Source organism: Sardina pilchardus, chromosome 3, assembly GCF_963854185.1.
Source record: "Sardina pilchardus chromosome 3, fSarPil1.1, whole genome shotgun sequence".
Classification (NCBI taxonomy): Eukaryota; Metazoa; Chordata; class Actinopteri; order Clupeiformes; family Clupeidae; genus Sardina; species Sardina pilchardus.
Genome location: NC_084996.1, coordinates 16,220,144 through 16,235,134, shown reverse-complemented (window position 1 = coordinate 16,235,134; position 14,991 = coordinate 16,220,144). Strand labels below are relative to the sequence as shown.

The window sequence follows — 14,991 nt, the reverse complement described above, 5'->3', positions numbered from 1 at the left end:
TATGCTAGAGGTAACTGTTGTCGGGTATCTGTGTATACCTGTTTTTTTGATGACATTTTATTCTGAAATATGTTTTTGTGTTTAATGCTTCATTGTTCACATATTCTTGTCCCAGTAGTTCCAAAGTATGATTAGGTGTGACCTTTGTCCAGTACTTCCCTAGAAACTACCTGTAAAATATTCAAACTGCTATCTTGTTTCCTATTTCCTCATAAAAATGAGGCTGTATGTTAATTTTGTCTACGGCACACGCCCTGTGTGAAAGGCTTTGTGTGTATTTGGCCTGTTAGAGGAAACAAAGATGCCCCAGTTCAGGTGTATGCAGCCTACTTTTTCCCATTACAATTAGGCTGTATATTCATTGTGTGTACAGCACACAGTTACGGTATTACTCTTTGTGTGTGTGTGTGTGTGTGTGTGTGTGTGTGTGTGTGTGTGTGTGTGTGTATGTGTGCGTGTTTGTGGTCTTTGAGTGTGAGCAGTTATGTGTGTATTTGACCTGTTAAAGGAAGCAAACATGCCCCAGTTGAGGTGAACGCAACCTACTTTCTATAGAGTGGATGCCCTGTAACATGTACAGGCCTCATGCACCCTTGCGTGGAGCTTTGTGTTTTGGGCCTCATCCCTTGCCTGCCCTGAAAGGGGACACCACGCTCGCTACTGTCCTGGCGTTGAGTTTCCCTGGGGACACCTGAGGCGGTTTCAGACAGCGGGAGTTCGCTGAGGTAAATGTCTGGGAGGAAGTGGAGGAAGTGCCGCTCTTGTTGTGGCTAAAGTCCTGACATCACCTCTCCACGTGACGTCGCTGGCCACTGGTTCCTCGGACGTCGGCCGGTGCGTTCTAGCAACGTCCTGTTTCAAAACGTGGGCTCAATCCAAAGCCATGGATGGTGCGTTTAGGATGCTTCAGTCAGCAATGTCAGTAGTGTAATGCAAGTCTGAGAGGAGCACTTCATGAGCTACTGTACGCCACCTGAGCTATTTGAGCTACGCAGACATGTGTATGTAGCAGGATGGATTTGCCAGCAGTGTCATAGCTCATCACTATCTCCCATCATGCACTGCATTAACAATCAGGAGCCCCCCCCACACACACACACACACCAGCATGGTAAAGAACTGTGCAGATGGTGTGTGTGAAATCAATTTGTGCGGAGCTTTGGAGTTAGACCACCGCATTCCAGCAGGCCTGTGCAGCACGGTGCATCCACATCCTCTGAGACCACAATGGAAAAGCCAATGGCCAATTGTCTGCGTGCGCTCATTGGGCGTGCCGCTCTCTCGGGACGTGGTTGGGCCTCTCCGGAAGACATCGGTTAATGGCCTTCTCTGCTTGCTGCCGGCCCGTTGCGCTCACCCCACAGTGTCCGTGTGTGTGTGTGTGAGAGAGAGTGTGTGTGTGTATACTCTATAGTGAATAAGGTTAACTTCACACTGAGTCCGTTTAACTGCCGTACCCAAGTGCAATTACCCCCCCCCCCCCCCCTAGCCCTGACCCAGCTGGTCTCTGTTCACATTACATTTTTGTTTGTGGGACCTGGGCCCGTTAATGTCATAAACACTAGTCTCTTGTTATGGAACAGAACACTAGTCTCTTGTTTTGGAACAGATCAGCATTCACACTGCACCGGAGTTCTAAAGAGCTGTACCCCAGACTCTCTCGGGTCCACTCCGCACCCGTTCACATTAGCACAAATCACCGCACCATCGGTCCCAACGAACTCGGATCCGGACCAAGCGGTCTAGTGTGAACGCGCCCTAACACTCTCCTTGGCCAATCGGTGTGTCTCCTCAGGAGGCCCTCCCCGGGATGTTCCACACCTTCCATTTTTTTCGTCGCCCAGAGCTGCTCATCCGTCCCGTTATCTGCGGAGCATCTGGCGCCGGGGCCGTTTCTCTGCCACAACACTTTTCACGCTCAAAAAAAAGCGGGAGGCACGGCCGCGCATGCATGGCTGCCTCCGTCGCCGGCTCCGCGGTTACGTAAAAACGGGAGAACGGGAGAACCGTGCCCCAGACTTGGGCCGAAGGGAGCGAGGTCAAAACACGGATGTGGGTCAAGCGCGGCACCTCGCTCTTTCTCTCTCCACGAGCAGACCTGTTTGATTGGCGTTCCAGACAGCGGCGTGGGGAAGAAAAGGAGCGCGTCTCCTCTCCTTACAGCTTACTCTCAGGTTCGCTGGAGTTATGGCCACACCATTAGTGATGTCGCACAAGGTCAAACCGGTTGCCTCCGTTAAGCGACGGGGCGAAGTGCCCTGAACTCGATGACTATCTCCGACAAATGAATCACAGATGAAGACTGGCTAAAGAAAGCCTTGACAGGCCTCATTTCCTGTCTTTATTGGCTTACACGGCTGGAAAAATGAGACTGCAGTGTCCCTAAAAGCAGTTGATTGTTTGGCCATGTTTGGCAGGGGCTCTGGTGACAAAGACAGCTGAACTGGTTAATGTTTCATGAGGAACAGTGACTAAGTTGATGTTGGCCTGTTGCTCTGCCGGAGACAAGAGAGGCGACCTTGGGAGAGTATAGTATTCGCGTCTCTCTCTCTCTCAGCACAGGGCAGCCGTGTTATTATTGTAGGTGCTCGTGTCAGGTAAACAGAGCGCACAATTTCCCCTTTACGTCAAGTGCTTCGTCTCGGTCAAGTGTGAACCGCTGAGGTCTGCGCGCTAGAAGCGCCGGCTTATTATAGCCTGGCGGGTTTCTTTGGACAATAGCAGCCCCTTTTGAAGCCGGTAGCATATATGAAAAGTACAGTGCACTGTAAAGGGTAGTAGGTAGTAGATGGTGGATCGTGTGAGGAATGTGATATGTGTGTGTGAGGTGAGTCATCCCCCAGCGAGGCGACTGACAGGGAGAGTGAAGTTAGTGTGGCACTCAATCACACTCTCAGAGACACACACATGCACACAGATGCCGTGGTCTCGGTGCTGACGGACTCTAGTGGGAGAGGTGCGTTGTCTTGGCACGGTCTGGGTAGCGTCGACTGCAGGAGTGGAGCGTGAATGTTAATCCGTGTTTAAATATTCAGTGATTACAGTGTTCTGCTGCCCGATCACAGTATATGTTACCTGTATACAGATCTATCTGTTAGTGCCTACATGGAGGAGACACAGTATAGGCTTCCTTTGTTTTCTTTGTAGATTGGATTGATACTGTATGGGATTGTTTCTACTCTATGGCTTCACTTGTTTCTGTCTGACTGATACTGTATTTTTCCATCCCCCCAAACTTTTAGAGCAGTCGAGCCTTGGCAGCTCATTGTTTTATCTCGGCAAATTCCTTATTCACTGGTTATAAAATGGTTAGAATTCAGCAGATGGACCGTCTCTCTCTCTCTCTCTCTCTCTCTCTCTCTCTCTCTCTCTCTCTCTCTCTCTCTTTCTCTCTCTCTCTCTCTCTCTCTCTCTCTCTCTCTCTATGTGTTTGTGTGCGTGTGTATGTGGGCTGTGGCCCGGTCCCTCAGGTGTGCATGCAGCAAGGCGTATTTACAGTAATTACTGGCGGAGGCCCCGCTTGTGATCCATCATGCCTGTCTGCCGGGGCTGCTGCTCTCACACAGCACAGAGCTGCCGCTGCTGCTGCTGCTGCCGCCGCCACCGCCACACACCTGACCTGCTGAAAGAAGAGAGGGAGAATGAGGACAGTGCAGCGGAGGGGAGGAGAGGAGGGGAGGAGAGGGAAGAGAGGAGGGCAGGGGGAGAGGAGAGGAAGGGAGAGGGGCCAGAGTGAGGGTGGGAGAGGAGCAGAGAAACAGAGGGGTAGGGAAAGCACAGAATATGAGAGAGGAAGACAGAAAAAGGAGGTGTGAGACAGGGACAGAGAGAGAGGGAACAGGGGAGAGAGGTAGAGAAAGGAGTCGGGCAGCATGATCATCTTTCTCAGCCTTGGCCCTCTGCTTTGGAGTCAATCACCGCCTGCTATACTTCTGTTATGATGTGTTGATAAGTAGCGCCCAAGACTACTATACTGTCATACATCTAATAGCAGTCTTTGCTTGTCATCTGTGACAAGAGTATTATCCACCCATCTATCCATCCATGAAGATGCAGAGTGTCATCTATTTGTCTTTCGATCCATCGCTCTAAGCATCCATGCGTGCATCATAAGCCTGCCCCTCCATCTGCCCGGCTACCTTGTGCCAATGCATGTTGATTAGCCTCTGTAGCGATGTCAGGCGCGCCACTGTCATTGTCGCTGGTTCAGAAAAGTGCCGTTTGAGAGTCGGTCCCTGGCTGCTGAAAATCTCTGCTCCAACAGCAGACAGTCTTTTTTTTAGCCCTCTGTGAGCCCAAACCCTCCGAACTCCCTCTCCCGCCTCCCCCTGGCCAGGGACCTTAGCCAGCGTCATTAGCCGTTAGCGCCGCCTGGTCCTCCTGTGCCCGTCAGTGAAGTCTTCTAGCCCCCCTCCCCATCACCTCCCCACGGCCACCCCCCCCCCCCCCCCCCCCCCCCCCTCCACTCAGCTTTCACAGTAGGCTAAGCATGAATCACCACAGCGAGAAAGATGTCTCTGCTCCTTTGCTTTGCCATCCCTCCATCCCTCTGGCCTTCTCCAGAAGCCATGCACCCAAGCGAGTGGGAGCTCCATCTGGAGAGAGAGAGAGAGAAAGAGAGAGAGAAGAGAAGTGAGAGAAAGAATGAAAGAGGAGATAGGAAGAAAGAGAGCACAAGATTTGTGTCCAGAAACGAAGAGAGAGAAGAGAAGTGAGAGAAAGAATGAAAGAAGTAGAAAGAAAGAGAGCACACGATTTGTGTCCAGAAAGGAAGAGAGAGAGAAAGAAGTGAGAGAAAGAATGAAAGAGGAGATAGGAAGAAAGAGAGTGCAAGATTTGTGTCCAGAAACGAAGAGAGAGAAGAGAAGTGAGAGAAAGAATGAAAGAAGTAGAAAGAAAGAGAGCACAAGATTTGTGTCCAGAAAGGAAGAGAGAGAGAGAGAGAGAGAGAGAAACCAACAAGTCACAGCCATGCAGGGAGAGACAGAAAAGCTGTGGGGCTCGCTCGCTCGCTCACTCGAGTTATGTCTCCATGTCCGTGAGGTGTTGGCAACGATAAAATAAACAGTTTGACAGCTTCTGAGAGAGCGACGAGAGGGAGACAGAACGAGAGGAGAAAAGAGAAGACCAAAAAAAAAGAGCTACAAAGACCCAAAGGGGGATGTGTGTGTCATGGGGTGAGCATTAACAGATCACTTGAGAGAGTTTTTCTAGTGGCCCCCTGACAGCCATGATTAAGGGGAGTAATCTCTCAGGTCTGGGTCGTGTCCCTCCTCTCCTGCTCCGTTGGTTAACACCTGTGTGACTCAGTGCCAGCTCGGAGGGAAACAGCCAGAAATCTTCGGCGCTGCCCTGGTTCTTATCAGTGCAGAAGCACAGTGTTGTGCAAGTGCACCATTTTTTAAATGTGAAAGTCCACTAAGTGTTTGGCAACAGTTTGTGAGTGACAGCTGTCTGTCTGTGTGACTGCCACCTTTGCCATTCTCTATATTTCCAGTATCAGTTCAAACCAAAGTTCCCTTTTCTCCATACACGTCACTGTGGTCAAAGGTGCCAAGAGATTACAGTATGTCTGTGCTGCTGACTAATGAAACTCTTGTACTGCAGCAAAGCAAAACTCCTGAGCAGTCGTGAATATATATATTTTTAAATAAAATAATAGTTTATTTTGTCTTTTGGGTCCTAAACTCAAGCAGAGTTTGTTGAGACCGTCTCGTGGGTGTGCTGTGTTAATGTTGTGTGTAAGGGTTGTGTGTTAATCACCACTTTAAGAGCAGCACAGCAAAGGAGCCGTTTTCTTGTTATTTAAAGCATGACTCTCCCTCTCCTCCCGAACTCCTCTTCCTGGGAAAGAGACGCTTCATTTAACGAGCGCTCTGTGGCGAGGTGCCACGGAGGGAGAGCGGAGCGAGCACACATGCCCGGGCACTTCCGTCTCGTCCACCGGTGGGAGAGGGGTAGGTAGGCAGACTGGACGGATGCCAGGCCGGGCTAGCTGAGTCCTGCCAGCAGCTCTTGCCTGCCCGTCCCATGCGGTCGCAGGGCACACCTGCCCACTCCTGCCCCCTCGTGCCCAGAGCAATATGGAGGCCCGGTGGACTGGGCGATTCGGTGGTTTCCGGGACACACGGGGCGCTGTTGTTGTTGTTGCTGTTGTTGTTGTTTATGGATAATGCACAGGCAAGGGGCAGAGGGTGGGCTGAGAGTACAGAGAGGGAAGCATGCTCATGTGTACACACACACACACACACACAAACACACACCAACACAGGCACACACACACACACACACACACACACACACACACTGAACTTTAACCGATTCAGCAGAATTGGATTTAGGTGATCTAGAAAACATTGGCACTGAAAGTCCTCTATGTACCATGTTACTGCATACACCTGCACTGTGTATCTGATAGTGTCATTACATGACGTGCTGTGGAGTGAGTGAAAGAGAAAATAGGAGGGAGGGAGGGAGGGAGGGAGGGAGGGAGAGAGAGAGAGAGAGAGAGAGAGAGAGAGAGAGAGAGAGAGAGAGAGAGAGAGAGAGAGAGAGAGAGAGAGAGAGAGAGAGATGGATTAGGAGTTGTTAAGCAACAGGTCTGCCTTGAGGACTCCTGCCTGACCGGGGGTGGAGAGCTGCTCGCCTTGCTTAGCCAGTACAGTAGCCCTCATTAACCAATCAAGTGGCAGAAGTGAGGGGGCGGTGAGCAACGAGAGAGCCAGTGCGGTGACGACAGTGGGAAACAATAAACATGTTACACAACTCACACACATGCACACACACACACACACACACACACACACACACACACACACATCCCTTAACAGATACATCCTCCCTTTGATGTCTTACACACAGATCTTCAGATCTTTCTGGATTTTTTTTTTTTTTTTTTTTGAATCAATCTCCCGCTTGCATATTTAGCGGGAACTGGTGCCCTTGTTTATTCATTGTTTTATCTCAGATGATTTGAGAGTGGATGTCAGTGCTTGTCTGTGTTGCATCATCGTAAAGCCACACTCCGGTGCGTGTTACAGTGAAGTGACAGGATGAAGTTTAACACAACACACCGATTTTTCCATCTGTGGCCATTCTCAGTTTTTAAATAGCAACTGAACAGCGGTTTCGTTATTGCCACTGATACATGAGGGTGTCTCGTTCTCGTTCTGAACATTCAGCAAATATATTCGCACCAAGAAGGAGCGTGTTTATTTGCTCACCATAGTTAATTCTGCAAAATCATTTCCATACAGCCTTGATGGGCGCGCCAGTGAGTTGTTCTTATCTGTTTGATCTAAGAGGTCGCATCTTTAAGAAGGATTTTTTTTTTTTTGCAGAAGAGGCAGAAGATTAGAATGTCTGAATGGGAGCCATCTTCATTAAGTCTCCGCTGATGGAGGAGGGGAGGGAGATTTGTGGCGAGATGCTCTGTTTCAGCTAGGATGTGGGGAGGATGATGAGGCTTGTGACTCTTCAGCAGCACAGAACAAAATCATCGTCTTCGCTCATTACAAACCATTCACTGTTGTGGAAGATTTGGCTTCATTTAGCATGTTTCTGACCAAATTCTTTTTATGAGCTGCACAGCAGTCAGTGAAGCCTCAAAGGCGGCAATATCTAAGTCATTATCTTTTGGCCCCATTCAATTGTGAAATATAGAACAGTGGTAATTAAAAAAGAAAATCGTTGCATATTCTCCCCCATTTGTCGTTTCTCTTGAAACTCTGACGACATCACTACCATTGATTACAGCAGCAGTAATGGTCCTTGTCATTCAACCTAATTATGGATGATTCAACTCATCCACCCCCACTTAGAATATCCCACATCTTAGGATGTATCAAGGCCTTTAGTTTGTTATGAACACACTCACTCACACACACACACTCTCTCTCTCTCTCTCTCTCTCTCTCTCTCTCTCTCTGTCTTTTACACACACGCACACACACACACACACTAGGCTGAGTGGACTAACTCGTTTCCAAGGTAACTGACAGCCTGGGCCCTGTGTGTTTGCGTTGAGAATCAGGCTAGGCACCGGCACCGTGTACTGTACGAGCAGCATCTCTGTGGCCTCCATAGTCTTCCCCGGCCTTCCTCCACCCCTGTTGCTCCTCTCCTGCTCCACCCTCCTGTAGGGGCCACTTCACCCCACCTGCTGCTCACGGCTCCCTCTCCACCCTGCTGCTCCAGCTTCAGATGCTCTCTCTCTCTCTCCCATCTCTCTCTCTCTCTCTCTCTATCTATCTATCTCTCTCTCTCATCTCTCTCTCTCTATCTCTCTATCTATCTCTCTCTCTCATCTCATCTCTCTCTCTCTCATCTCTCTCTCTCTTTCTCTCTATCTCTCTCTCTCTCTCTGTGGAGCTCCGTCAGACGTGGGTGTTGTAGCGTCGTGATGTAGTACGGTCCCAGGCCAGCCTCTCATCATCTGTCCTGCTCACGTTCAGCCCCTTCTCCACTGATCCTCTTTTGAACGTCTGTGAAGCAAATGCTGTTCATATGATGTGATAGTCATTCCAATTTTCCCTCTGAAGGACATCAGTGTCAGCTTCATTTAAGACCGTGTTTGGAAAGATGCCTTTTAAAAAAGATATATATTTATATATGTATGTTCTTTTGGTCTTGTTCTAATTCTTGTTTTTGTTGGTCTGGCATATTGCAAGCCAGAACAACAATATGCAAAGTAGTATTGCGGGGTCATGTCTTTCCATTGAGGTTTGTGGAATGGAGCTTGCCTGAATAAATGAATAGACTTGTGAGATCCCAGAGAGTAAGAGGCATATCCACAAAACAGTAGCATGCATCTTTATACTTCTCAAAGCAAACATGTGAACAGAACAAAACTCGTCCCAAACTCATCCGATCAACTTTGCCCAAAATCACTGTGTCAAAGTGAGACCTTATTGCAGCTCTCTGGTGATGAGAGGCCTGTTTGATCACTGTGGCACTGTTCCCACAGCACGGTGCCTGAGAATAGTCCGTCTGTCACTCGGGAGCACAAACCACAGGCTCCTCCAAAAGCATGTCAAGTCATGTCTCCCTCAGATAGAAAAAGCAAAGTTTAGACAAGGGGAAAGAAAAAAAAAACATGTTTCTTCAAGATTTTTCTCATTTGACGAGACAGCAGTCAAGGCATGAAGGATTGTAGTTGAGAAGAGATGAACTTAACCAAAATGTGTTCAAGTATGGCTTGTGTTTCTACTGATAGACAGTTTATATCCTGTTATAAAATGTATAGACTGTTTATATCCAGTTATAACACTTAAAAGGGGTGGCTTTCCCTTGATGATTGATAGCTCAAAGGGAAGTGTTTGAAGACTTCATGGTATTCAGGCAATACATACCCATTTAGTTGCAAACCATAATGTCAATGTGGTACTGTATGCTCGTGGTACAGAGAAAATGAATGAGCTTCTATCAGTGTTGTTTCTTACTGTAGTAGTGTTGGTGCTTATACTGGCAGAAGCCCTCCTCCAGTGTTATGAAAGCCAAACATATGGTTCGAGGCTTTTGAAATACGGAGAGACCTCAGTGAACTTATATGATTCTGCTGTAGAACCCTCCAGCTTTGCATATTTTGGGACAATCAAAGTCATGTTGACATAAAGAGATTTCTCTCTCTCTCTCTCTCTCTCTCTCTGTGCCTCTCTCTCTCTCTTTCTCTCTCCCCTCTCTCTCTCTCACACTCTCACTCTGTCTCTCTATCTCTGGGGTCCTAAGGATTTAGGAGGCCGTTGGGGTGAGGCTGCTGGTAATTAGCTGGCGCAGGGGAACTGTTGTGATTAGTGTCTGCCTCCCCGGCAGTGGCGTAACGGGGCCGAGATGACAGGCAGCTGAGACCAGTCTCAGGCAGTCACCCCTGCCTGCCATGGCACACTGCTCGCCCACACCCCGCCATTTCCCCCCCGAAAAACACAACTCCACCCAGCAGAGCCAAAACACCGACGAGGGTTAGGATGGTGATGTAGATCGATACTGGGCTCAGATGCTGGAATGAGAGCTTTATTTAACTGATTTATAAAATGGATGTTGCACAAAGGCACCATTTAGAAACACTTTGCAGATGTGTGTGTGTGTGTGTGTGCGCAGTATGTGAATATCAGGGATCATCCATTGTTTGCACCAGAATAAAAATGGATGTTACAGTACACAGACACTGCACCAATCTCTTTTCAGCTGTGCATACATGGTTATGTGTGAGTGTGTGTGTGTGTGTGTGTGTGTGTGTGTGTGTGTGGTATGTTCATTGTACATGTAAGGGATCAGTCGTTGTTTCCTCCAAGGCGAGTGCACAACAGAGAATTGTTTTTTTGTGTGATTGTTTTGTTTTGTAATCCTTGTCCTTCAATCTTTGTCTCCCTGTGTATTGTTTGTTTGTTTTTTCATTGTGACAGAATTGTTGCCATAGCTCATGTTGACAGCAGGTATTCCTTTTCTAGCACGCAAACCGTGTTCATACCATCAACGGCTTGCAGAACTCGTTCGGGTGGGTAGGGCCTGCAGAATCATGAGTGCTTTCATTTCATGAACAAGTCCCTCTCTCTCTCTCTCTCTCTCTCTCTCTCTCTCTCTTTTCTTCTCTTTAAGGGATGCCAATTAGCGCTGATGCATGTGTCAAAATATTTCCCCTTAAATGTTGCGTAACAGACAGCAGCAACAGCGCATTATGTTTTATTTTGGAGCGTTGGTTTGGACCAGCCTGAAGTGTCAGCAGGCTTCCAGGCCTGTGTCATCAGCCGAGATTACACTACGGCTTAGTACTACCGCCAGATCATCAGATGACACGTGCTCTTACGCTCTGCACCATGTCAAAACAATACAAGGGCTTTGTAAAAAAAAAAAAAAAAATGAAAGAAATAAAGAAATCAAAATAACTAGAAACGGTCTTAAAGCGCCCTGATGTTCACTCTCCAGCTGCTAAAGCAAGCCTGCGAGGGAGGTCAAATTAGCTGTTGTGTTTTGGATTAGCGGGGTGGGGGGGGGGGGGGGGGGGGGGCGTTTCATTTCAACAAGATGCAGGGGCTATTCTGCGGGGACCTCTGTGAGTTGGACTGGACTGAATGTCATTGGATTGACACATGGCTGTAGCTGTTGGTAAGGTTGCTGTTGGTGACCTTCCATCATGGCACCCATGCAGCTGTATACATTTTGAAATGTGCTGTACACATTTTTTTTTACCTTCCAATCAAATTAGCTCTCATTTTCAGGATTCATTTTCTGTAGATATTTTTTAAATAATTCACTAAATAAGAAATGCACTACAACATTATTAACATTAATTAATAATACATCGCAACATTAAACAAATCAGAAACAACTCAATATTTAAAGAAAACAATCGGTGCTACCCAGCTTGAGTTGCTGCAGCCAACAGCTAGGTAGCCAGGTTACAGTGCTACACTCTGGGGGCATGTTCATCGTTTTTTTTCTTTTTCCCATATCGCCAGTACCCGGTGACCTCGAAAAACAGAGCTCTGTGTGAAAAATCGATAGAATTCTCCTATAAGCCACTAGCTATGCGTTAAAATAATACGTCTATGATCCTATGGAGAGGATCTCTGCAGACGAACTGAAGTGTTATTACCTGCAGTCAGTGTATGTTGTTCTTCTTCAGGTCGCTTGTTAATCTTTGTCTGAGGAGATTTTGACTACATTTGAGTGGAGTACAGAGGTGACTTTTTTTTGGTGATTGAGAAATCATGTGAGAGGAACAAGCATTACAATTCAGTGGATTATTTCTTTGTCATGAAACCCTTGAAAAGAGAGAAAAAGAGAGTGATAAAGAGAGAGAGGGTATGAGTGCGAGAAGAAAACGCCTGTCTCTCTGAAATGCCTGTGGAGGACCTCTACAGGACCTCCTCTCCTGGGGCCTTGATTAGTGCCGCTTCCTTTGAGGAAATCAAGAAAAATGGATCGATATCCTCCGCCGCCGCCGCCGAGGTGAGGTGAGGTGGGCCTCACGGCTGGGCGTCTGTTCTCCTGTAGCCGCATCACGCTCAACGACGCAGGCCCCCTGTCGACTTTTTCAAGGGAGTCTTTTGTTTCCTCTCGTGTCCTGGTTGAGACTGATCCCTTAAATTCACTGTGCTGGGTGTATTTGAGCAGATGGTTGTTTTTTTTGTTTGTTTTGGTGCGTTGGAAATGGTGCTGAGATTGTGTCAAGATGAAAAATTAATGTGTTCCGTTTCTTTTTTAAGTAGACCTTGGAATAGGATAGTGTAGTGTGTGTAGACTTTTGTCTCTATGCTATATGCTCAGACACGTACTGAATGCACAACACAGACGCGTGTGTGTGCGTGTGTATGGGTGCCTGTCTGGCTCTTTCTCTGTCTCTCTCTCTCTCTCTCTCTCTCTGTGGTGTGTGTGTTGTAGAGTTCCTATTTCTTTCATTTTTCTATCAGTGCAATAACAAATCTTGTCAAGCTTGACCTGCTCTCCCTCTCCCTTTCTCTCTCTCTCTCGTTCTCTCTCTACACACACACACACACACACACACACACACACACACGCACACACGCGCACACACACACAAACACACAAATGCATACACCTGTCACGACTGTTTCCTGCTCTCAACAGGCAGCCCGGAGCCCTTGTCTTGCTCACTCAGTTTATTCTCACAGCTGAGCTCCACTAGTTGGAGCAAGACACAATCTCTGCTGTTGTTTTCTGCTCTATACCGCCACTTATTCTTTCATCATATTTAGCATAATATTGCATTTTTTAAATCATATTTTTTTCTGTATTCATACAGTTGTGCGATGACCACAGCTTGCTGACTTACGGTGGCATCGCTAATTCATGGTGTAACCCTGGTAAACGACAGGTTTATTGGATTTTGCTGCCAGTGACAAATGACTGGGCTCTTGGACACTGAAGGAGAGTCGGATCTGTGGTCTGACCCCCACTGCTCTCACCTCTTCAATTAATCAATTGGGGCCACTTAGAGTGGAGCGGCTTTAATTGAATACGCTGAAATGATTGTGGCGCTCCAGAGGTGACCTCCCCGCCTTGCCGCCTCCATTATCAATAAGTGCTGTTTGAACGGAAAAAAAACACAAAATTAGGGCACTCTTCTTGTGTGTCGCCTCACTCTCTGGTTCATATTAATTTTCTCTTCTTCTCGTGTTCAATCTCTTTCATGCTTCTCTCCCTTTCCTGTTCTTTCTCTCTCTCTCTCTCTCTCTCGCTCTCTCTCTCTCGTGCACGCTTTCTCTCTAATTACCTCTCTCTTTCTATCCCCCGCTGCATCAGCTGGCTCGCAATAATTTGCTTCGTGATGATGCTCTGCATCAGTTTTTTTCCTGACTTCATGAGAAGTGGAATGGGGATGGATAATGTGGCAAAGTATTAAATTGGGACCAAATCCCTCTTGTTCCATATGGTGCCTGTCTTATGAAAGATGCGTGCGGCTAGTCAATCCACAGTGTGTTCTGTGTGTATGTGTGTGTGTCTGTGTGTGTGTGTGTGTGCGTGCGTGCGTGTGTGTGTGTGTGTGCGTGTGCGTGTGTGTTTGATGTGGAGGAAATGGATTGGGGTCATTTGCTGGTGTTTGACAGTTGGTGCCTCTGTAGAAAGGGGAGCGTCAGATGTGGTTGCTCAGCCATGCTGGATGCACTGCCGCAGTTCAAACACTGACACTTTCCACTTTCTACTCGCGAAGAACAGACCATACTGTATGAATAGGCAGTGACCACAGCAGCAGGCAGCCCACACTGTATCTGATGTGGGTTTTTGTGTGTGTGTTTTTACGCTTCGGTGGTGTTAAACAAGAGGGTCAGGCTATGGAGGCAGTAAATGAGCATCTCTTACCAAATAAGGTGGTAGACCACAATCTCTCTCTTTCTCTTTGTCTTTCTCAGTTTGTATGTGAAATAGTGTGTGTATGAACACGTGTGTGTGTGGGACGACGGTGTGTGTGTGTGTGTGTGTGTGTGTGTGTGTGTGTACTTTTGTGTGTCTATTGATGCTCAACTTCATTAGATTAATACGATAATCATTTAGAAGTGTGTCTTCTTAACTGGCTAACTTCCATTGGAAATCAATCCTTTTTCACAAATGAGACATACTGTACATTCCAATAGATAATGAATGCATACGCGCTACAGATTATCACCATCGGTAAAAGCCTAGGGCTGCTCAATGAAAATGTCCAATGAATGTTGGATTGTAATTGAAAACATTCACCAATTCTTCATTGGATTTTAAAGGGCAGCCGGTCTGCTTTGGCAGCATGAAATAAATGCTGAAGGATGAAATCTGTAACTTGAACCAAAGCACAGTGTAAATTGACCCAACGCTCAATCTCTCTGTGGCCTCTAAATGTTGGGATAGTGACCACTTGTGATCCCTCAATAGATGTGCAGTCAGGCATAACGCTCTTACGCAACACTACAAGAAACTTGAGTCGGTGAGAATTTCAAAAGACTCTAGTCCATTATTTACACATATCTAGTCCATTACACGTTGAAAAACGGACTGATATTGACTTTGACATACAGTAGAGTAGACTAACTCATCTGCCCTGCTCCATCCCACCCCTCTTACTCAAGTGCTCCTTCACCGCTTCACTTCTCTTCAGGACCTGTATCCTCTCTCAGAAAGTGCTCATGGATCGCACCTCGTCACCTTCCCTTGTGCTCTTGCCTTGTGCATTCACTCTCTGGTTGTCTTTCAGTGACGGGATAGTTTGTCTCCCAATGATCTATCGGTATACCCGCTGCGTGCTCTCTGAATTTGTTTATGTCTTCAGAAAGCACTTCTAAAGGTAAACAGGCTCCCCGATTTGCCATTTGAAAGAGCTCTTCATCGTTTATTTTTAACATTTGGAGGAGTGAGGTGGCATGAGTCCTAGCATTATGCTAATAATGAGCAGAGGGAGATGTTGCCCACACAGTCACAATACAGAGCGCGATGAATTAAAGGCGAATTAAAAAGCTAAGTGTTAAACGGTGTGCACATTAACGGAGATTCGCTCATTGCGCT

At 47.2% G+C, this 14,991-nt stretch overlaps 1 protein-coding gene across 3 annotated transcripts in view; it reads left to right on the top strand.

Moving 5' to 3' along the window:
• Positions 1 to 14,991, top strand: part of prkcab (protein kinase C, alpha, b) — a 107,999-nt gene that overhangs the window by 2,207 nt on the left and 90,801 nt on the right. The window lies entirely within an intron of this gene.